Genomic DNA, 23,474 nt, shown 5'->3' with positions numbered 1-23,474 from the left:
CCTCAGATTCCCCTCTTCAAGAAGCCTCGGAAAATCAGGCACAGACAGACTCTAACGCCTATTCATCTGAAGTTCACTAAGCAGTGTGCCTGGTGTCATTTGAGTGAACTGTTTGGCTGCCAGCTTTTTTTTTTTTTTTTTAAATGACATGATTGCCCCAGCTTTCAAATCCCATTATGAAACGCCTTTACTCAGGGCTTTTTTTTTTTTTTTAATCTGCCATTTTAGTTTGATGGAAAGAGTTGTTGAGGAGAACTCGTTACAAAATTGCTCTGTGGGGTCAGATGATGCAGTGAGTCATGATGGCCGAGCACATCTGGGGGGCCTGGGGTTGCTTCATTCTTCCCTGTCCTGAACCTCTTAATGACTGACAGCGGTTGGCTATGGAGGAAGCCAACCCTGGCATGGGGAGGAAGAGGGTAGGACTGATGCCGGGACAGCTCGGAGAGTCCTTGGAAGAGCCCTAGGGAAGGGAGGCCCACCCAGGCCCTGCTCTGGGGCCATATCCACCCTTGGTCACAGAAAACAAGGACACCCCGAGCTGTGTCTTGCTGTCCCCTCAGGACCCTGCACGGGAGGCAGCCCGTCTGTTATTAGAAACAGTGACCAGCCAACAGCAGCGTTATGCCTGCTGCTTCACCATGGTTACGCGTAACTCCACCTCAAGGGGCGTGTACGGTACATCACACGTGCCCTAAGTCAGAACGCGGGCTTCGAAAGTGGCTGTAAAGGGAGCAGCGAGAGATTTCCATGTACATCCTCTTGGGTGTTTTCAGCTGTCGGGGAGTTCTTCTCTCTGATCAGCTCATCTCGAGAAGAGTTGCAGGTGATGTTACAGCGTGATACCCACATCTTCTCAAGTGGACACCCACGTTTGGTGTGCTGGGAGAAGCGGGTGTGGGGTTCCTGGAGCACTCAGCCTCATGAGAGCCAGAAGAACCAGTCCTCCCTCCTCTCACCTCTGTGGTCCCCCATCTCCCCCATCTCCCCCATCCCACCCCACTCCACTCCCATTTCTTCAAACAGCTGGGTCAAAGTCAGGTTAAGTCTAGTCATAAAATAGACATAGTGCATGTTAAGTGGCTAAGAGAAGCAGTGCCCATACTGGTTAAGAATTTGGACTTGGCAGTCAGGAGGACCTGCATTTAAGTCGTATCTTCTACCACGTGTTACTTGGGTGACCTTGGACACATTGTTTAATATCTCTTTGCCTCCTTCCTTATGAAGAAAGCAGAGATAATAATAGTCCTACCTTATCCGTTTGTTATTGCAATGAGAAATAATTCATGGAAGGTGCTGGGCCCCGTGTGTGGGATTTTAATAGTCAATAAGTATTAGCTGCTTTTATTATTTTTCCATAGGCTGCTCGTTACCACTCTGTGGGCATCAGCCCAGCCGGGTGACCACAGCGAGGCCGGTGTCTCCCTGAGGAAAATGGCTAGCTCCTCCATCTCTGGAGCAACTGAAATTATTCTTTGTACTGATTTGACCATTGATTAGCTTGGTTGCCATGGTTACGTCACTTAACCTTTGGGGCTTCAGCATCTTTGTTGTAAATAGAGATGGCTGCTCTGCCTACACGCAAAGATAATCACACTTGAAAAATGACTGGGAAGGGTCCAAAAGAGGAGGTCTGAGTTTTTGGTTTATGCTGTTGTCTAGATGCTTAACATTTTACGATTAGGTTAGGGAGTAGGGAGGGATATGAAAGTCTGGGGGCGCTGTGGAATGTACATTAAAGGCGTTTATCCCAACTTGACTGACTCATGCATCAATGAATTGAAGGATTCATGATTCATAACAATTATGCCTACTGCTCTAGCTGTGTGTAGAGCAGTAAACATGTCCTTTTGGGAAAGCTAGATAAGTCATGTGACCTCAGTTTTCATTTCAGTGTTGCTGTATGATGTTTAAAAAAATTGTTATAGGTTTAGACAGCTAAAAACAGAAGACTCAGACCATAGTTTCCACCACCATACAGTCCTTTCACTCATAGACATTAAAACAAAACCACAAAAGGAAATGAAATGGCAAAGAAAGTATAGGAAAATAGTGTATCCAATCATCTTCGTAATTATGTGAATGTTATTTCAGCACACCATGCACTTTGCATATATTATCTCATTTAATTTCAGCCTGTAGAGTAGATGCCATTATCTCTGCTTGTATGGGAAGAAGAAATTAAGGCTTCTACAGGTTAAGTAACTTGATAAAATCACAAGCTGTGAATTGCAGATCATTGCCTTTTTTTTTTTTTAAGTTTTGTTTCCTCATGGGTGGTTGAGTATAACTGACCACCTGGGGTCATCCCCTCTTGTTGATGTAGAGTGACCTTTAGAGCACTGGGTGACTCAGGTTGCCATCAGTCTTCTCTTGAACTGGCAAAAATTCAAGAATGATCTTGTGCCACTGGTACTTAGTCTATGGATTCCCCTACGCTTGCCTCCATAGCGGTAGATCTGAATCACGCTTCAGTGACAGAGACTCTACTCCTCTTACTGACCATCAGTCCCTTAATCCCTGTGATGATCTGTCGCATGATCTTCCGTCAACTAGCCTACTGTTCTCTTTTCTTCATCATCATTTATGGAGCGTGTCCTGTAAGTACCGCCCATAAATAACACCCATCCATACTGGGCATGTGGGATCAGAAAAGTGGAAAGGATGGTCACTGTCCCCTAAGAGCAACTGCTTTAGTGGAATTGACATGAATGACTAACTGGGTAGGAAGGAAGGTAAATAGATCGATAGATGCAAAGATAGATAGATAGATAGATAGACAGACAGACAGACAGACAGACAGATACATAGGTAGATGACAGAGTAGCAAATAGAAGAATGAAAACCAGAATAGTGTGCTATATGAGCAGGGGTAGAAGGGTGACTAATTCCAGCTTGAGCCTGGGGATCTGCAAATCCCTCTTAAAAGAGGTGAAATTTGATTTGGGCTTTGAGAGAAGAATGAGGAGTGAATCTGGGAGAAGGATCATACCACCAGGCAGAGAAGGCTGCCTCAGCTGTCAGATCCAGAATGGCTGCCTTGTCCCTCTTTGTCACTGAGCCCAGGTATAATCTGAGTTCCCTTCTCTATACACCAGCCCAAGGGGTCACCACCAATTCAGCAGAACTGACTGATAGGTGAGATTAATCTTCTGGACCATTCCTGGCTTATGCCTTTAGTGACTTCAAAGGCAGGACTGTTAAGCTAAGTCACAGGGGAATGGTTGGACCCCAGTGGACACAAGTAGATGGCCATTTGGGTTCAGAGAGGGACTTCTAGTAAAAATAAAGCACACAACACATGTAGTACCTACTTAGAGATATGCCTTGGAACCTCGTATCTCCCACCTCTCTCTTGTCTATGCCTCTCTTCACGCTTTATTTAACAGAGACATTTGTTCACCTGTTTTGTGCAGGACCCTTTGCTAGGTACTGTACAAAGATGTGTAAGATACAGCTTCTGTCTTCAAAGAGCCATCAACTAACTGGGAGTAAGAAGGCCAATGTTCAGAGCACTCTAGACAAGTCCATATAATCAAAATGTCATATGTGTAGGTATTTTGAAGTTCTCCACTATCCCATCTCCCACAAAGTGAACTGGCATGAAATTATTCTGTCTCTAAAATGTAGAGTCTGGTCTCAGGAGAAAGGAGATGACTTTCTTCTCTCAGTATTTCTCAGCTTTATTTCATCTCAGTGATTCCACATTCAAAATCGAATTTTGAGATATAGCCACATTTTCCTTTGGGTTGGGCAGCATTGTATGCTATTAATCCCAGTTGATTATCTTACCTCAATAATGAGGCTGTAAAGTAGGGGAAGAAATGAGAACACAAAAATCCCTTGCAGATTTTAGTGTTAGATCCAAATAGAATAAATTACTTTTATATCTCTCTCTGAACATGTCCAAGAAGAATAGAGAACCCGGATTTTTAACTAATTTAAATAAAAGATTAAATTGAAACAGAAAGCCAAAAACCAAATTAGTCAGCTTGTTACAGAGAAAATATAATGTGCTTCATTACTGTAATAGCAAATACCAGTGGAGTAGAAAATTGACCAGTCTTCTCATATTAGAAAAAAATCTGATGCTTGGGTGTCAAGGAAGCTCTGTTCTTATTAGCCTTGACTACATCCTCTGTAACGGAGCCTAGAATGTCTCATTAGCACGTAACTTATAAAAGTTTTAAAAGCCATGTTAAATAACACAAATTGAATGTTGCAGTATTCTTAATGTGAGAATGAATGGTAAAGAATCAAATTTACAATTCTATAATATTTAAAGACAGCCTATTTGGTTATGAAGATGTTTGTCAAAGAGTAGTGAAATCACAGAGAACAATATCGAAAATTAAATAGCAAATTGGGAAGTAAAGGATATAAGTAAAGCGGGAAATAGTTCTCTTTTATATCCAAAGAGAAGTCATCTGACAGGTCCAGCCACAGATGAAAAGTTTGATCCTAGCTTCATCCACTTGGATGACACTTAAGACTCTAACATATAAAATGCATATTTCAAAATGTCTTCATGAGATATCTTCCCTTCCATACAGTGTGCTGTTATCACATTCACTCAATGTGACTTTAAGATCTTATAGTGGTATAAATTAAACGCAGTAATAAGAGAAAAGAAAACAAAGAAAGTCACGGCGTGGAGAATGGGAGTGGTCCGCAGTGAGGGCATGCGTGAGGGGAAGCACGCCAAGTGCATGCACTCACATCTTTCTGTTCAAATGGAATGTGCCACCACAGCATTCCAGTCCCCTCTTTTCCAACCTATAATTAATGTGTGTCTCCTTTGTGGCATGAAGCTGAAAATGTTCTCAGAGGTGAGCTATGGGCATTTCAGAGCACGGCAGATGCAGCGACACAGGGCTGGGAGAACAGTGGGGAGAGATGACCACACACCATCATCTCCTTTTCGGTCTTCACCCGAACATCATCAGCAGAGCCACCGCCCAACAGGCAGGTAGTGGACGGTGTAGAGGTGCGTTTTAGGTAGAAAAAGGCACAGTATGTGTACACGGGTAAGGTAGATTTTAAGACACAAGTGTTGCTGTCTTCTCTCCTAATTTGTTTCAGCCCTTGAATGTTTTATTGTAATTAATGTGTTCATTTTCTGTATTTATGCCTGGGAGCATGTTGCAATGAACATGATTTTAAAAATTCAAGAAATTCATTAAACAAGTAATTAGTTTATGTTGATAAAAGAGATTAATTCAAATGATTGAAGACACCTAGTACCAGCTCTAAATAAAACAATCCTTTAAGAAAAAAAAAAAATCACACTTTTAAAACTCCAGCCCCAGATTGCCACTTGATTAGTCTAAAAATACAAGGTTGGCACCAAGCCCGGAAGATTGGCAAGTGGACCTTTGATGGACCAAGTCAGACCAGGGATTCCAGAGCCCAGGGCCCCCCTGTTAAACCTGCTTTGGCTCCAGTTACCCGTGGTCTAAATCGGGACTCCATGAGCGGAGACCCACAGTAGACTTCACCTGTCGTGATGTGTAGGTGCGGAGAGAGCTCGGCTCTAGTCAGGATGGTGACTTCGTACCTGAGGCCTTCAGTAGGTTGGATTTCAGATAGAGTTCATCATGTTGAGGGAAGAAATGAAAAAACTTACTTCGGTGAGGGCTGGGGAGAATGTGTGTGTGAGTCATGCAGACATAACTATTGTTGCTGTTCACTTTCTTTCATCCCAGAAGTTTGAAGAATTGATTTCTTATAGATCTCTGGGTCATATATAGAATGTTGAAAGGGACATGCCGCTTGTCTCCCTGTGACCAAGTGATGGCTCGTACCGGCTGGCTAATCATGACTGACCAAATACCATTCAAGACGCTTTGTCTTCCTAGCCAAGTCTGTCTCCCCGCCACCCTGCCCATGCCCAGGCAATAAGGGTCTGTTGTGATCTGGGCCCCTCTTGATCCTGTAGATTGGTTGGTTTGTTTGTTTGTTTTGTCTGTCCCGAAGACTCTTCATGAAAGCTGACTTGTCATCCACAAAAAAAGTGAGATTCTGTGTGATAATACTTGCAAAAGTATGTGTGCAAGGACAACGTACATATTTCTTGGTTTATGCAGGTCATAATTGGTATTTTAAGCTAAAAGTAGAGGGAAAAAAAGGTGTTTCACTGTTTGTCTTACAAATTCAGATTGGTACAGATTTTGCATATTCGGATTCTGATAACTACTGTTCAATTTAATTCGCTTCAAGGGGAAAAGAAATGTCCTTTTTCTCTTCTTCCACCAACTTGCTTTACCCTCACTTATTTTCTCGATTGAATTTAAGAGAGACTAGTTTAAAAAAAACTACAGTCCTCTAGAATCTGTTGACTATTTTTTTTTTCATAACCCCAGTTGCTGCAGAAAGGATCTTTTTATTTAATTTATCATGTGATTCTGGGCTCTGAAACTATTTCTTTATCTATAAACTGGGATAAAAATACCCTTCCTGCTTTCTTTTCACAAACGATGTGAGATTCAGTCTTACTGGTCCTGAAAAAAAAATTTTTTTAAATATGCAGTGTTACGTAAACATTAGATGGTATCATCTGTTGCTAATCTGTCTTTCTAAATGCTTTCAGTGTGCTCAGGAGTTGTACTAAATGTTATTACATCATATTTTCTGAATGATTTTGTTTCAATAAAAAAAGCAGCAGATTTAAATGAAATTGAGTTCATTAAAACTTGGGGGTTTTTTGTTTGTTTAATAGGATGTATCCATGTTATATCCACTTATGCTTGTTTTCTCTGCCCGTTCTCTTTCTTCCTTCTTCATATCCTCTTGTCTTAAAAGAAAGGATGGAGATAATAAAAAGAGGCCATAGTCCAGTATTCTGCTTTGGGGATTTGGGGAGGGCGTAGGTCAGGAGGAAAGAAATCTCCAAAATTTCCAGTCCTGTGTTTCAGTTTTGTTTATAAACAGCTGGAGAAATGGGCAGCTCTGTTCTCAAAGGGCGAAAGTTGATTGAGCGTCTGGCCTCTCCAAACACAGAGGAGACCACACTAGGGAGGTGGAACTGGAGATCACCGGCTGCTGTGTCTTAAATCAGTGGGGCTTGTTTTCTTTCTATATTGTTCAGGACAGGAGTCATAAAATGATTGTCTTTCCTGAACTCTTAAAGAGCAAGTGGTCTGAACGAGGGATTGGAGTTTAAACCCTGCAGAGCCATTTCTAAAAACACCTCCTTCCTAATGATGTCTCTCTTCATAGAGCTTCACGGAGTTCATAGCATCAACTTCAAGAACAGCCCCCACAGATACATGGGCTGCTGCTCTTACAAAACCTGCTGAGAATCTGAGATGTCAACGTGAGGTGGCTTTATAAAAGGTCCTTGTTTTTGCTGAGGTTGTAAGTCATCTAGAGGAGGAAGGCAAAGTTGCATTTCACAGCCAGAAACTTGACTGCCCTCTTTTCGCATGCTAAGAGAATGGCAGAATCTACCCCAGAAGAGAGAGCTTTTTATTCTGGATAATACCTTGCTGAGACTCTTGAGGCGAGATATGTGAACCCCTGCCCCCTTCCTCGGGGGTCAGATTTCCAAAGAAACAAAAGAAGAGCCAAATCATCACACCTAACCAAATAGGACTGAAATTGAACAGAGAGGACCCTGGAAAAGACAGAGGGAGATGAGGAGAAAGCCCAGGAAAACAACAGGAGACCGAGATCTGGGAGAGACGATGGCTGGGGCTGGAAGGACCACTGGATGCTCGTTGCCTCTGTTTCTCTGTCATTCACTCCAGCCTCAGGGGCGGTAGAGGGAATTCAGGGACAGGTTTGGGGAAAGAAAGTGTGCGTTTTTCCATGTCACCCTTCTGTTCCCATAGAGGAACAGGCAAAGGAGCATCAAGAACCAGCCAACTAGCCCTCGCTTTGAGAGCCTGGACCTCCCCAGGAAGGTGAAGGATGAGTGTGTGCTTGGCTGCTCGGTCAGGAACTACAGGCAGGGCATTCCTTGGCGGACACAGGGTACTGAAAGGCAAGGAGGTCTGGAAGCCCCTGAGCATCTCAGGGAAAAGCCACTTAAATTGTGATGGCTCGTCTCAGTAATGCTGGGCCATATTTTCTTCACTATTAAATACTGGGGAACTGAAGAAGGAATTCAGGCAGGAGAAAGATGTGATCAGATTTGCATCTTAAAAAGAGAGCTCTGTTGCATGCTTTCCAACCATCTATTAGTTCAACAAATACTCATCAGGCTCCTATGTGCCAGAACTATGCTAGGCGCTGGGGAGATAGTGGTGAATGAATGACTAGTTCTTGGTATGGTGGCACTTACGGCTTGGTTAGGAGATAGATGTTTTAAAATTAGTCAAAAAATTGAAATTTAATTATAAATAGTAGAAAATGCCATATAAGAAGATCAGGAAACGCTTTGAGAATTAGGAGGGAGGATTAATTTTGTTTGGAGGTTGGGTGGAAGTTGGGTCACGGGAGGCCACTCAGCTGAAACCTGACAGGTGAGCAGCCGTTGCCAGGCGAAAAGGGGTAAAATGGTTAAGGTAGAGTTTGGGGGAACGAGAGGCTTAACAATTGGTAGGAAGCTATTGGATCGGTCCAGTCAGGTTCCTGATTGCTCATGTACAAAAATTCAGAGGTTGATCTGTGTGACAGGTCTCCAAAGCCACCTACAGCTCTTAAGTTCTGTAGAATTAAGCGTATGCTATGTGTTTGACCTTGTGCAAGGTGCCGAGTAGGAAGAAAATAAAATTTTCCAACAGAGTGATTGTCCAACAAGTTGGACATTTGATGCGGGTTCAGAGAGTTTAGCTGCAGGTGTGTATTATGTTTAAGACAGGCTTAACAGAATTCTTAGAGCACTTTTAATTATTTCTTATTGAAATTACAGAACCATCTACCACTCCCCAGGGCCCAACTTCTCTTTCTTAAGTTTTTTCTCTTGGATTGCCTCCTACTTGGGGCTCCCAATCATGGTGAATATATGGATGGATGGATAGATAGATACTTGAAACTTAGAATGTCTAATATGGTATCAAACACCTGTAGGACTACATGCTCATCATTACAGTGGGGATAAAGATGTCACTAATCATCTGAAGAACTGCCACCTAATTGGTGACTACTATTAACTTACAGAGGTGGCGCCTTACGTATAAAAGGCACTCAAAAATGTTTGGTTAAATGAATGTACGAATGAACTCTGCCTCCAAGTGTTCAAGTGAGACACAAGATCGGATGTCTGCCACAGACTCCCTAGGGCTGTAGTCCCATCAGTGTGATTATGGTCCTCTCCTTAAGTGCTGTCACTAACGTGATGGACAAAAAGTAGGATGTGTTCCCACCCTTCCCCTGCCCCCTCAGAAGGAGTCTTGTTCTGCCCACTCAGTTTCTCTCTACCCTTGATAAACTCAGAAGAGCTTCCCTCTCTGACTTTCAGGGCTCTTATTTTCAGAACTGGAAGAAAGGCGAGCAAAACAGGTGACATGATGCTCAGGTTAGGGTTGAGGAATGAGTGGTTTTATTTGTGTTTCATTTTTTCTTGTTTATGAACCACTCTTTCAGTAATTTTGGTACTCCTGCATAAATAGGATCACGTTGTAAATTCTATTTTGATTGTGGACACAATTTTAAATAAACTTTTACTTTGCTTGTTGGTTGATTTACTCCCTCGAGCACCCCCAGGAAGAGATCATCTGTCTGTCTTCCTGTCTTCTTTTTGGAAGAGAAAGGTACTGAAGCAGTGGCAGTGAGCAAGGAAGAGGGTAGGGGAAAGGAAGAATTTTAAGCAGTTTCTTTAATGCATGACTCCAAGATGAGCTATTATGAAATTCTGTCTTGGCTGCTAGACCGTTGGAATAATCAGAACACAGCTTTGGAAAGGGCTCAGTTAGCCACTCTTGAAGGCAGTGGTTCACCACGACTGCCCTTTCGCTTAGTAAGGGCAGGGTCTAACTTCACGAATATGGATCTGGAGCTGAGACAGATGGAGGACCTAACAAATGGGTGGAAGTTATAAGGAGGCATATTTAAGCTCAATACAATTCAAATGTTTCTAACAGGTAGAAATCATTCATGAAAGAGTGGGCACCCCGTCAAATTGTGAACAGCGTTAATGAAACAGATCTCAGCCCGGGTAGATGGTTAACCTAACCTATATGGAAGGTCCTCTTCTTCACTAAAAAGCCATTCATTTAAACACAAAACACAGGTTGAATTGAGAAATGCACACCCTTTATGTAAAGCCAAGATGGAGTTTTTTTCCTCTGCCTTACATCTCCAAAGCCCAGAGTAAGCCGGCTGTTTTCCAAGCTAGCTTCTCAATAATTCTGATGGGAAGAATGTACTCTTGAAAGGTCCAATTTTTCTTCCCCACATAACAAAAAGGCTCTTCTAACTTGTCAGCCTACTACCAACAAACTCAGTGTCAAGGTTTACTTGAACTTAAAAAAAAAAAAAAAAAAAAAGAGTTGTTCAATTCAAGTAACCATTTGAATGAACGTGGTTACGGGGTGATTTAAAGTGTTTGGGAAAGCCTTCCTTCCTATCCCAGAGAGGCAGGAGGCCTGGCAGTGACTTCAAATCGAGCACCTACTAGTCTCCAATGCTTTGGGCATGCCAGAAAAAGGCTTAAATGCAAGATTAGATTGTGAACAGTACAATCTGATGCTCACAACCAAAGTTAATTAGCCACTTACACGCGCCATGCATATGCTGACACGCACCGGCTCGGGCAACCCTCCGGTGACCCTCTAGTGCAGGCGCTGTTATCTTCCTCTTACGGGCGAGTAATGGGGGGCTGGGGAGGGTAGAGACAGAGAAAGAGCTCATCAAACGTTTCTCAGTGAGTATACAGGAGTACAGGTAATCAAACTTCAGTTTTCAGCTGCTATGCTTAACATAAGAGACACTAAAAGAACGATATTTAACTACGGATGGAATAGACCCAGAAGTAAGGACATCGATCCATCAGAACCAGCTGACACCAGCCTTCGAAGGGTTCTGGATGAGGTGCAGTTTCGCCCATTTCGGAGTACAGGTGGGTTCCAAATTGTCAAGAGTGAGTTTTAGGGGATAAGGAATAAGAGTAACCCTTCCTGCTCACAGAGAGGGCTGGCCTCTCTCAGAGGGTGACTCTGGCTGGGACGCAGCCGAGAGATCGGGTCTCTCTGGGCCTCTCCAGTCCGGAGGACAGCTGAGGCTCTGGCACCCCCGGAACACGGCCCAGAGGGAGTGCGGGGTGTGACGTCCCCGGCACTTGCTGTGTTCTTGTTTGGCTCTCCTGACGGGTCTGTTGTTTACACCAGTGGCATAAACAGTTGATCCAATTTCCACTTAAGCTACAATCATCCTGCGTTAAAGCAGCAAATACTATGAGTATTCTAAGAATGCATATCCTTGTTTATCAGAAGCCATGATTAAAGTAAGTTTTAATGTTTTCCCTCCCTTCTAAGGCCCTTTTAGACAGCTTAGCTAATGGCAGTCCTCAAAGCCAGTGTTTCTTAAGGTGGAGTCTGCATACCATCTGTGTTAAAATGGTCTAGGGTGCTTCTTAAAAAGGACCCTATCCCAAATCTACCATATTGGTTAGGATAGAGACTTGACAAAAATCTCAAAGTCTCAGTGGCTTGACAGAACCAGGGTTTATCTCCCCCTCACTTGAAGTTTGCTGCAGGTTTGGTGGCTCTCCACAATACTCCTTTCCAAGTAGAATCCAGTCTGCTGATGATTTCTGGTTCCATTATTTCAACAAAGGGGCCTGGAGAATTCACGCCATGCTACTACTCTCTGGCCTGGTGGCCCACTGCCACGGCCAGCGCAAGGACCCAGCCTCCTGCAAGTTGCTGGGAAATGCAAGGAGACACAAGGACATGGAGTGGACAGTAAATATCTCTGATACTTTCCATCCTTTGCCTCCTTTTCCTACACAGAGAACATAAGTGCATCTCTTCCTAAGAAATGCTAGTCCCATCCAGTGGATGCATGGAGCTCAAAGCCTAGGATTTCTGGGTGATGGCCAGTGGTCATTAGCTAATCCAGACGTCCTTTTGTGTTAGAGAATGATGAATTTAAAAAGCAAGTTATCTGCCAGTCCCTACTCATACTCCCAACAGAGAAGGATGGAACAGCGACATGGCAACTGCAACTGATACTCCCATTTGGGAAAGGGAAGACAGGGAGACACCATAGTCCCTGGGCTGTGGCAACTCTGAAATCTCTCTGGACAGTGGCTATGGTGGCTCCCCACCCAAATGTGGAGGCCCTATTTCTGTCCTCTGGGAAGGAGGGGGCAGTCCCTTGTCTGTTCCTTTCTGTGGCACCTGGCTCCACCCCCTGCGAAGTTCTTAATCTTCCCTGACTTCCCTTTGTTCCACGGAAAATGGTTATTGTGCCATATGCCCTCCTTGAGGGCTTTCTAATCAAGGGGTTTGAGAGGTCAGGGTCATTTTAAGTGTCTTGATATTTAGACAAATATGACTTTCTCATAGATTCAGAAGACTTCCAGTGCATTTGCTCGCAACCAATCCTGTGTGCCAGGGGCCCCATCCACACAACTTGTTTGAGACATGCCTTTTCAAATGGCCTGATTTCTTTGTTGGTTCCTTCCAGCCGACTAGGCACACACTAAACCTGATCTCTGTCCTGAGTGATTTGGATCATGTGTTTTTTTTGGACATTCATTATTGCAGCCTTTTTATATCTGATTTCTCACAGTTTGTGGTCCAGTTGCAGTGAGTTTTCCAGTCCTTCCAGGCATCACATATCTGGGATCTGCTGCCTTCCATTTCTGCCTGTTCTTTCTAGGGCGCATCTCTCCCTTCCTCCTTCCTTCCTCTAGCCGTGGCCCATGCACACTACTGATGTTCTTTTCTCTAAACCTCTTCCTCTGCACCTGCCAGCTTCATACTCACACGGTCTCCCTCCCATGTCATCAACGCTGACAGTTGTAACAAACATTTCTGCCACTGAATAACAATCTCCACATTTCTGATCTTTGTTGTCAGTTTCCTCACTGCCTGTCACCGGACTGCTGGGCCAGCGCCATACCCCCTGCGAGCTTTACTGCAGCAGCTCCCCACGGTCGGTGTGCAATTCTGCAGTTGTCATAAACTAGGTTATGCAGCAGAAGGAAGCCCATCTCCAGAGAGCTGTTGCTTCACATATAAAAGTTCATGTTTTATTCAAAGCCTCCCATGGGTCTCACGGCAATCTGTGACACTCCCACCTCACCCCCAAGCAATGATGCAGGGACCCAAGCTGCTTCCATCTTGTAGGTTTAAAACTGGAGCACATGGCTTGCAGGGTCGAAGGGAAAAGGGAGTTGGGATGGTCATGCACCAGCTCTGAAATGCTTTGGCAAAATAGTGACACACGTCACTTCTGCCACCAGCTCTTGGCCTTGGCATACAGCCCTTGCCTCTTCCATGAACAGTAAATATCTCTGGCCCAACTACTTAATCGAACTCTAAGATGGGGGTGGCTAGCATCTGCATTTTAACACCTATTTGGTGTTTGAGAACATTTGTTCTAGAATAAGTGGTGATATTCCTGCTTTATTCATTGTAAAGCTGAGCCTGAGAGATGGTTCAGCTTACCCAAGGTCACACAAATTTAGTGCCAAAGCTCCTTGTGCCTCCTCGTTCAGGTCGACTCCAAACTGCTGGTGTGTAAAAGTCCCATCATAATGCCACTCATGCTCTTCGTTCAAGATCACACACTGAGGAACCATGTTCCTCTTCTTCTGCTTCTTTTCCTGGGGCCCTATGAATTGAAAGGACTGTGTAGGAAAACAGATTAAAGCAGCATGCTAGCAAATTCAAAGAAAAGCCAAGAGGATGGAAACAGAGGAGGGGAAACAGTTTTCCCAGAGAAGAGGAATCCATTTGGTCCAGCATAAATTTGCTAATGGTTCACCCCCATAAGCTTAAAACAAGTGAAAACCCTTAAATAGCTCTCTCCAGTCCTTAGCTGGACCAAATGACAGGGGCAGGAAGCTGTGCGAGTACCCAGGTATCCACGTGGTCACAACGGTGCTAGTTCTTTCCTGCTCTGCAAAGCCTGCTTCACCTGTGAGCTCATTCTCCAACAGAATCTGATTCCGTACATCTGTGATAAATATTCACATTTGTCAAGGGGAAAGAGAGAAGCTTCAGAACTGAGGGAATTTGCTTTGGAGTTTGCAGATTTTATCCTTGCATCATACCAGAGAAGAAAAAAAAAAATAAATGTGGGGTGAGGAAGAGGGAAATTCTTCCTTGCTAAGAGGACAGAAATAACTTGAGCTAATTAGATGAACCTAAAAAGGTAAGTGAAAATTAATGAGAAATAAGAAGAATTTTAACTCTGGAAATAGCCTCTCTTCTGTGCTGTTGAAATCCTATCCCCTTTAGTGGAATAAGCTTAGGTCAGGAGCTAACCTGCCAGGGCAAAACTCTAGCAAAAGGAAATGTGCTTCGGGCAGCCCGAGTCCAGCTGAGTATCTTGCAGTGTTTTCCCCGACTTTGGAGTTCACTCAAAGTATGATTTAAATTTTGCCGCAAGCCTTTACTTTTGGAAAACCGTATGTATTTTTTAACAAATTCAATTTGGATGTTTCTTATTTTCTTGCCCTTTAGCTCATTAAGATGTTATTTTGTCGGAGTCGTTTGTTTGGGAAGCAATCTGATTCTTTTTGGAAAATCTTGAGAAGCCTTTGTTGGAAAAAGCAGCAAAAATCTGTCTGATCTTGAGTGCATACATTCAAAGTGAATGAGAAAGTTATAGAAATTTCTGAATCAGTGGTTCTAAGGTGTGGTCCCTAACAATGGTAAATATATGTGCACCCAACATAGGAGCATCTCAGTATATAAGGCAACTCTTATCAAGGTGTGGTCCACAGGCCGGTACCGTCGCCTAGATGCAGGGTCCTCACGTTAAGAAGGGCCTCATACTTGGTTTGATGCTATCATCATCTTGAAATTCTTACCTTTTTTTGTAAGTAAAGCCCAGTGGGACACTAGGACAATGGGACATTGCATGGGCAGATTCCCCATCCACAGACGGCATTCACGGTGCCCCATGGATGTAGGATTCCAGCAGACCCACATGAGCGAGAGCTCAGTGAGACGCAAAGCCACTACAGGGTAAGCATGTTATGTCTACAACTGAATAAACTGGGCAAAGATGCGGAGATGAAGGGAGCACTGACATCTCAGAGAGGGCACACTTTCTATTTGCACCAGAGCTTTCGTGGAACCCAGAAAAAAGGCAGTGGCATTCTAAGAAACACATCCCGCCAAGAAACACTATCGTATCATCTCTTGTTTGTGAATTAGCCAGCTGTTCACCCTCAGAGAAGGAAAGAGAGAGGGCACCCCCGGTTCCTTATCTTTTCAGATACGCACCAGTAATTCAAAAGCAGAGAGAGGCGGTCAACTATTTACGTATCAAGAAGTGAAATTTGAAACAGTGGAATCAGTTTTGTGCAGCAATTCCACCCCTCAGGTTAGAAAGGGATCTGCATATACACACATACACGCACATACTACAAAGACGAGTTGTGTGATTAATTTCAGTGATTTCGCAGATGAGTTAAATGCTCTTTAAAAACTGTCATTGTGCAACTTAACAGATGAACAGTAAACTTCAGGTGAATAATTAAATGGCAATTAAAAAAATACCATGACTTGTTGAGAGGGAGCACAGAAGAAAGGGAACAGTTTTATCTTCTAGTACCTTACTAATAGCACTTTTTCTTGCTTTTTGAATAGGGGGCCCCGTATGTTCATTTTGATCTGAATTCCACAAATTAAAAACCCTGTGGGGGAGTTTACTAGAAATGCACGTTCTCAGGCCTGGTGCTCCACCCGCAGGATCAGACACTCACTGAGAAGGGGAAGAAGGGGAGGACGGCAGCATGTTTTGTAGCAGATCCTGTGGGTGATTCTGAACCACGGGTAGGTTTGAGAACCCCTGGGCTGAATAATTTAAGCTTGGAGAACCTCATGGCTGTGTTTACCCAGAAGGTTCAGAAGGTCTGTCTGATTGCCTTATTTTATCTCTTCCAAGAGGTAGTAGAAAGCGCCACCACCTTCATAGCTGGCCTCGAAATGTCTGTTGCATAATACTTGTGAGCCCCTGCTGTGCAGTCACACACATCTGTGTTCACCGTAAGGCAGTCATGCAACTTTGAGCAGTGGTCTCAACCTCTCCGGTCCTCAGTTTTCTTAGCTGCGAAGTGGGGGTATTAAGGCCTGCCTCATATTGTGCTTAGAGGATTTAAATAAGCTAATACATGGAAAGGGCTTAGCACAGTGTCTGATACCTGGTAAGGACGTGAGGAGAAGGCATTTCATCTATATCACTGTTAATAATAATTAGTATTTTCTCCATTCCTCACTGCTGGTGGTTTGAGCCTCATCCTCAACAAGACATCACACTTGTTTAACTCCCTCTGGGTTGCATCTCTCTGCCTTGGATTGAGACTTGCAAAAGAAACGCAGGAAAGAGCAGAACCTTTCTTTTGACTAGAAGAGGGGAAGGAAAGAGAAACAGGACAGTGTTTCTTCATCTTGATAAGGCATCTTCTTGTCTACAACGTTCTGCCTTCTGGCATACATTTGCCCTACAATTCTAAAGCACATGAGGAAGTCCCTAGCCCCCTTAACTGGATATTGCATGAGAAGCAAATTGCACAGGAGCCAAAAACTTGAGCTTTGAAGCTGGGCCCACCTGTGCCCTGACTCTGAGCCACTTGCCCTGGGTGATCTCAGGCCCCTTGCGTATCGGCTAGAGGTCTGTTTCTTCAAATGCAAAAAAGTACCAACAGATAGCCCAGTCACTCCTCCAAGACACTGCTGGTTTGGTTCCAGACCACCACAATTAAACAAACATCCTAGTAAAGTCAGTCACATGATTTTTTTTTTTTTTTTTTTTTTGGTTTCCCAGTGCATATAAAAGTAATTGACTACTGTACTGTAGTCAATTAAGAATGAGACAGGATGGGAAGGGATAGACTGGAATTTCAAAATTGTAGAGTAGATAAACAAGATTATACTGTATAGCACAGGGAAATATACACAAAATGTTATGGTAACTCACAGAGAAAAAAATGTGACAATAAGTGTGTATATGTCCACGGATGACTGAAAAATTGTGCTGAACACTGGAATTTGACACAACATTGTAAAATGATTATAAATCAATAAAAAATGTTAAAAAAATAAGTTTACAATCTATTGGGGCAAATAATGGAATATTTTGAATTAAGAGAATTACCATTAAAAATATTTCTTTGCAGAATATAGGAGCATATGAAAATCACTAAAAAAAAAAGAATGAGACAGTGTTAGGTCTAAAAAAGTACATACCTAATTAAAATACAAGTTTCTTCTATATAGTAGAGGGAACTACATTCAATATCTTGTAGTCACCTATAATGAGAAAGAATGAAAAGGAATATGTGTTATGTACATGTACGACTGAAACATTATGCTTTGCACCAGAAATTGACATATTGTAACTGACTACACTTCAATTAAATATATATACAATTCATTACTAAAAAATGCTAACCATCATCTGAGCCTTCAGTGAGTCATAGAAGTAACATCAAAGATCACCATAACAAATATACTCATGATGAAAATGTGAGACAGACCATGAGCATTACCAACGCGACAGATGTGAAGTGAGCAGACACTGTTGAAAAAATGGCACCAATAGACATGCTTGAAGTAAGGTTGCCACAAACCTTCAGTTTGTAAAAAACAAACAAACAAACAAACAAAATGTCTCTGTGGAGCACAATAAAGTGAAGTGCAATAAAACAACGTCTGCCTATAAAAAGAAAGAGTGTGTGTCAAGCCCACAGCTCAGTGTCAGGCTCCAGGTTCTCCTGTGTGCGGCTGTGGGTCTCATCACAGACCAGCGTTCACACCAGCTCTGGCTCAGCATCTTAGCATCATTTGTGTCAGCAGGTAATGCCCCTGAACCCCTTTCCTGACTGTCCAACTGGCATGGTAATAACAGCCTCTCCTGCCCACCGCTAAGTATGAACCCACGGTACTATCCAAAAGCTCTTTATAAATGATCGAAGCTTCAAAGAACGTGAGGAAGTTTTATTGCTGATATTGCTGTCTTCAGAACGAAGGTGGTTAGAGCCTGAGAAGGGATACATTGTTGTAAACTCACTATCTGCTCTTTACATGAATTCAGAGATGTTGCGGGAACCAAGTCCCAATTACTTCTGTTTATTGCAGCAAGAGACAGTGTGTTTTAGCACGAGGCTAAAAAGTGATCTGTAAAAGGATTAATGTTGAGTGTTAAATATTCTCCTGCTTTTGTTGAGATCTTTAGGAGGAAGTGCTCAGACCGGCTGCACAGTGGGCATCATTAGAACTCAAATTCCAATCCAGGACTGCCTAGGGCTTCCTCAGTGCCAAGTGTGCAGTGCGATCTGTAATGAGCCTAGCTTTCAAAAGGGCTATGGGAGGAATTATCTGCCTTCTGCTATGCCCACATCTGGATCCTACCATGGGTCCTGTGTTCATTGAGGATAGATCTTGCCTTCTTAAGTGAGTTATGCTTTGTGGTTCCTCTTACACATTAATGTGCATGTAAATCACCCAGGAATCATCTTAAATGTGGATTCTGATTGGGTAGGTCTGCTTGGGGCTGGAAATTGTACATTTTTAGCAAGCTCCCAGGTAATGCCAATGCTGCTGGTCCACAGACCACGCACACTTTGTGCAGTAAGCGTTCATAGCTGAAAGGGCTCACAGCGGAAGCCCTATTGGGTGGCTGTGGAGCCCACGGGTGAGGGCTCTGTGTTTAATGAAGAGCCAGAGCAAGATGAAACCTGGAGATGCGTACATGGGCAGGTGGTACCTATGACCAGCCAGGGATGAGAACTTTGGCGAGTGGTTGTGGAGGGATTACAAGGGATGTGGCATTAGAGGTGCCAGTCTCTAAATAACCACCTGTTGACAAAGAACATAATCTTTCCTTTTGGACAGTTTTGTCATTCAAGTCTGAGAAAATATGAACATCTTGAAATAGTATCACTCGACTACTTTTTTAGTAAGTTGGTTGGTTGCCTCATCTATTAAATGTTTACTGAAAATACGTTTTTAAAGACATAATTGATATATAACATTAAGTTCATTTCAGGTCTACAACATCATAATTCCATATTTGTATATGTTGTGAAATAATCACCACAGTAAGTCTAGTTAACATCCATCACCACATAGTTACAACATGTTTTTTCTTCTGATCAAAACTTTTAAGATCTATTCTCTCAGCAACATTCAAATATACAATATTATTAACTGTAGTTTAAAATGCATTTTAAGCATATTTTTTTTAAAAAAAATTGTCTCTTGATAGCCATTTGAATCTCACCATGAAAACTGGCCAAGTCTTTTGTCTATAGAATTATGTCTAAATTTTTAAAGTCAGATAAAGAATGGATTGGTTTAAAGAAAATGGAGATTATTTGGAATTCTTTTGAAATCCAGCTGCCTGAAATCCACAATTGCTTTAAAAAATATTTTTAATATTTAGAATTTGTCCAATGATACCTTATTGAACAACTTTAAAGATTCTTAAGCATTTTTTTCCAGTTCCATTTTAAAACAACTGATTTTTTTTAAACCCTTTCAGCATCTGAGGCTTAGGAAACTATAGAAAATAAATTGTTTGGGTTTGTTGTTTCTCTTAGTCAGCAAACATGCACTGCGCACCTACTAAGCACCAGGCACTTTGTAGGACACCGAGGATGCATGAAGACTGAGGCTCCGTCCCTGCCGTCACAGTGAGATAAAGGGACACTCGGCAGTGTACTGAAGCAAGTCCGAGGCAGAAGTTGTATGAAAGAGAAGGTAATCTACCGAAGCCCTAGTGTGTCATTATGGGACGCTCATTTTCAGCCATAGGCACTTCTTCTATACTCTTTATTCCATCCCAAAGAGTGGTGGTAATAAAAGTTATAGCCAACAGTTACTGAATGTCTACGACGTACCAGGCTCTGAGCTGCCTTACTGAACTAGGAGACTGAATCCTCACAAGATCTCCACAAGGTATGTGCTGTTACAGCACCAGGAACATGCCTGAGATCACACCGTTACAGTGTACTCGAGCCCTGTCCCGACCTGGTCAGCCTGATTCCAAAGCCCGCGCTGTTCCCACCACACTACACTCATGACGTTTTCTTGGGGGTATGCATCAGAGGTCGAGTCATTTTTTTTTTTTTTTGAATAGGAACACCTCCAATTAATTTTACCCATGAGAGGGCGTTAACAAGTAACTGACTAGTTTATTTGTATGTCACATGGTGCTCCAATCATCTGAGGAAATGAACAAGGCAGTGCTAAGGTGTGCAAAAACACACTTATGCATAGAACCACATAAAAATACGAGAGGAGTGGGGGAGGTGGAAGTGAGGGGTGAGCTATTTCAGACCATTGCAGTGGCTGCCCTCCAGTGTTGCTCCTGAATCCATCTCAAGGCAACTAGGATTATTAAATAGCAAGACATCCTTACCTCATCGTACCTGCAGGGGTAAAGATGTGGCTCATTTATTACTGATAAATGGTTTCCTAAGACTGACTAACCATCCATGACAAGTAGAGACTAGCGAGGTATTGGAGACCCCCACTCCACGGCCAGAGAAAGGCATCCGGGAAAGGAGGGAGTCCCCATGCTGGAACCACAAAAGTAGAAGAGCGGAAGGCAGGTGTGGGGGGCAGTCCGTGCTCTCAAATACAGGGCTTCCCAAAAGAGCTGCTGCAGAGAGAAGACTTTCCTGACCCAGCTGTCTGGGAAGCCGACAGAGAACGAGGGTTGGCTCTTCATTGCTTGTTCTCCAAATTAAGCCAGTATTAGCACCGAAAGGAAAGAATGTAAACTGAGAGCTGTTTTCCTCTGTGGAACGTGTCCTGACTCATGCCTGTCACTTAGAGTTTTTGTGGCTGTCCCAGCAAAACACTCAAGAATCACCCTTGCCCATGGCCAAGGGACCCCAACACAACAACAACTAATTTCTATGATTAAATTTGTCAATGAGTCAGCTAGGTGGATGGTGAATATCCACAAGGGAAGAAGAAAACATTTATTCTTTTTCATATATATGTAAAATCTCTGAAAAGTTTTATTACCAAAAATCTGGACAGGCAATACTAAATGAAAATAATAACCAAATCTAAAGCAGACCCATTTGTCATAGTAAATATCTGATCTCAAGGCCTGGTCAGGAAAAAAAAAATCGTTCATAGAAAGAAAGGCCCTGAGTCTCCGAGTTCTTAAGAACCTATACTATGTGTAGGAAGCATTTCGACTTCCTTCCTTTGAATTTATAATTAGTGGAAATTATTCAATGACATAGTTTTTCTTCTTGAAAATATCTTAGGAGAAGAGAACTAATATTTATTACACGATTCAGATACATCTTTACTGCTCCTGCTCTGGCCCAGTTCACCATCACCTCCACCCAGACTATAATTATGGCCTCCTGTCTTCCCACTGCCCCGCCCTCCCCCCTCAAACGCCGCCCCCGGGTTCTTCCCATGGTTGGCTCAGTCTCACCTGTCAAGTCTCAGACGAAATGCCACTTCCTCTGAGAGAACTTTGCCAGCCGCTACGCCCACCACTTACTGTCTGTCTCATTTGATTTATTTCCCAATTGCTTTTATAGCACATTCATCATCTTCTTAATCTGGCTTATCTACTGAAGCACTGTGTCTGCCTCATTTGCTGCTGTTCCTCCACCTAGCACGGGGTCTGGCGTGCACTGGCCCTCAGCGCTCGTCTGACGATTAAGTGCATGAATGATAGAGCGGGCCAACCACTCGGTTTAATAATTTACAAATATTTTCTTGTTTAACCTTATAAAAGTCCTCTGATGAAGGAGTCACTATCCTCAGTGAACGAGGAAATGAAAGTGTAGATGTGGACTTACAGCTGGTGGGTAGGAAGTGGGGATTTCCACTTGAGGTCTATCTGACTCCAGAGTCGCTTTTATTTCTACCCAATTGTATTGCCTTCCAATGGGAAATCTTTCTCACAAAAGAAAGATTTCTGAACTTCTTTTAATATCCAAAGACATTCGACTTCAGCCTACAGAGCTTTGTGATCTTAGACCAGAGTTCTTCCAATGATATCTTGCCCCTTGAATTAAAAAAAAAAAAAAAAAGTAAAGAATGAGCTTTCCATTGCTTATGAAATGGATCTGACATCCTTAAACACTCTGTCCACATACACATGCCAACCCAAAACTGTCAGGAACAATCTTGATGCTAGTTAGTAAATGTGCAGTGCTCAGCCAGATAGTGGCTGTGACCGACATCCTGCTTATTACTGCTTATGAATTGGTTTCTTGTGCATAAATCAGGACGGTAGCTTGTACACGAGCTTCATTTATAGGACTAATTTAGTGTGGATGTACAAAATCATCAGAAGGCATAGCATAAGCATTCCCAGTATAAATATAATCCATATATAGACACAAGTGTGTATATATGCATGTACGTACAGTCATATGTATGTATGCCCACAAATATGCATACACACTATATTTTATGCATAGCTATAAATATAATGCTCTATCTCATTGGAAACCTGAATATGGTCAAAATTTGTTGCCAGGAAATACGATTTCCCATTTATTCACGAGGTTTCTCTTTACATGTCTGTTTTCTAATCTAGTTATTTGAACTCAACTTTTTCTTTCAAGTTTTCATGCCTCATGTCAGGAGCATGTTTGCCAAAGTATGATTAAGGTTTCACCCTATTTGCATTTTATAGCAGAGACCCATGATCCATAATATCTTCACCTCTTTGAAGCCATATTGGATGATAGTAAACAAAGTATTGCCTAGCATATGGTACCCACACCACAAAGAGTACGCAAGGTCATTTAGGTGGCGTGCTCCACGGGGTAATCAGAGACGAGGAGGGGAATCAGTCTTCTCCGTCAGACTGGAGCCAGTCTCAGGTTGCAGAGGCCAACATTTCATTGCGTTTATTTATATGGTTACCTCCAGTTTATGACAAATGATATTAGTTTTCCATTTCTGACTGTGGTATTTCATTTCCTTTGGGGGTAAATCTACTTAAGGAAAAATATGTCAATGTAAAGCTATTACATACATAATTGTACACGCGGTTTGCGGGGGGTGGCAAAAATTATTCAAGTCATATGCAAATGGCTGATGGAAAAAGCTAGTGGAGGCAACAGAGGTCTGCAAGTCAGAGTTCCCCACTTAATAACTGAGCAAGCTGGAGTGTGTTACTTAACCTCACTTAAAACGAGCTGCAGTAACCTCAGAGCTTTGGTTTGTTCAAATGGAAAATATATCAAGCGTGACACAGTAGATGCTAAATAAATGATCTTTGCAATGGATAATAACTGCTTTGGTGACTATTAACTATCATTCATGAAATAATGTATGTGGAGCACCTAACATAGTACATACTAGTACGTACTCTGTGCTCAGCAAATATTGGTCCAAAATTCCCTCATCAGTTTCCTT

The 23,474-nt window shown here is 42.7% G+C and overlaps 1 long non-coding RNA gene across 1 annotated transcript; it reads right to left on the bottom strand.

Annotated features, from left to right (window-relative positions):
- Positions 1 to 13,127: 13,127 nt before the first annotated feature.
- LOC116659806 lies at positions 13,128 to 21,778 on the bottom strand. Its single transcript, XR_004315170.1, has 3 exons — positions 21,529 to 21,778; positions 17,313 to 17,375; positions 13,128 to 13,725 (listed from the first exon to the last, which is right to left on the bottom strand). It is a non-coding gene; the product is annotated as an uncharacterized LOC116659806 (long non-coding RNA).
- Positions 21,779 to 23,474: the final 1,696 nt, after the last annotated feature.

Source organism: Camelus ferus, chromosome 3 (assembly GCF_009834535.1).
Source record: "Camelus ferus isolate YT-003-E chromosome 3, BCGSAC_Cfer_1.0, whole genome shotgun sequence".
Classification (NCBI taxonomy): domain Eukaryota; kingdom Metazoa; phylum Chordata; class Mammalia; order Artiodactyla; family Camelidae; genus Camelus; species Camelus ferus.
Note: the sequence above shows the minus strand (reverse complement) of the source record. Positions and strands in the feature narration are given on the sequence as shown.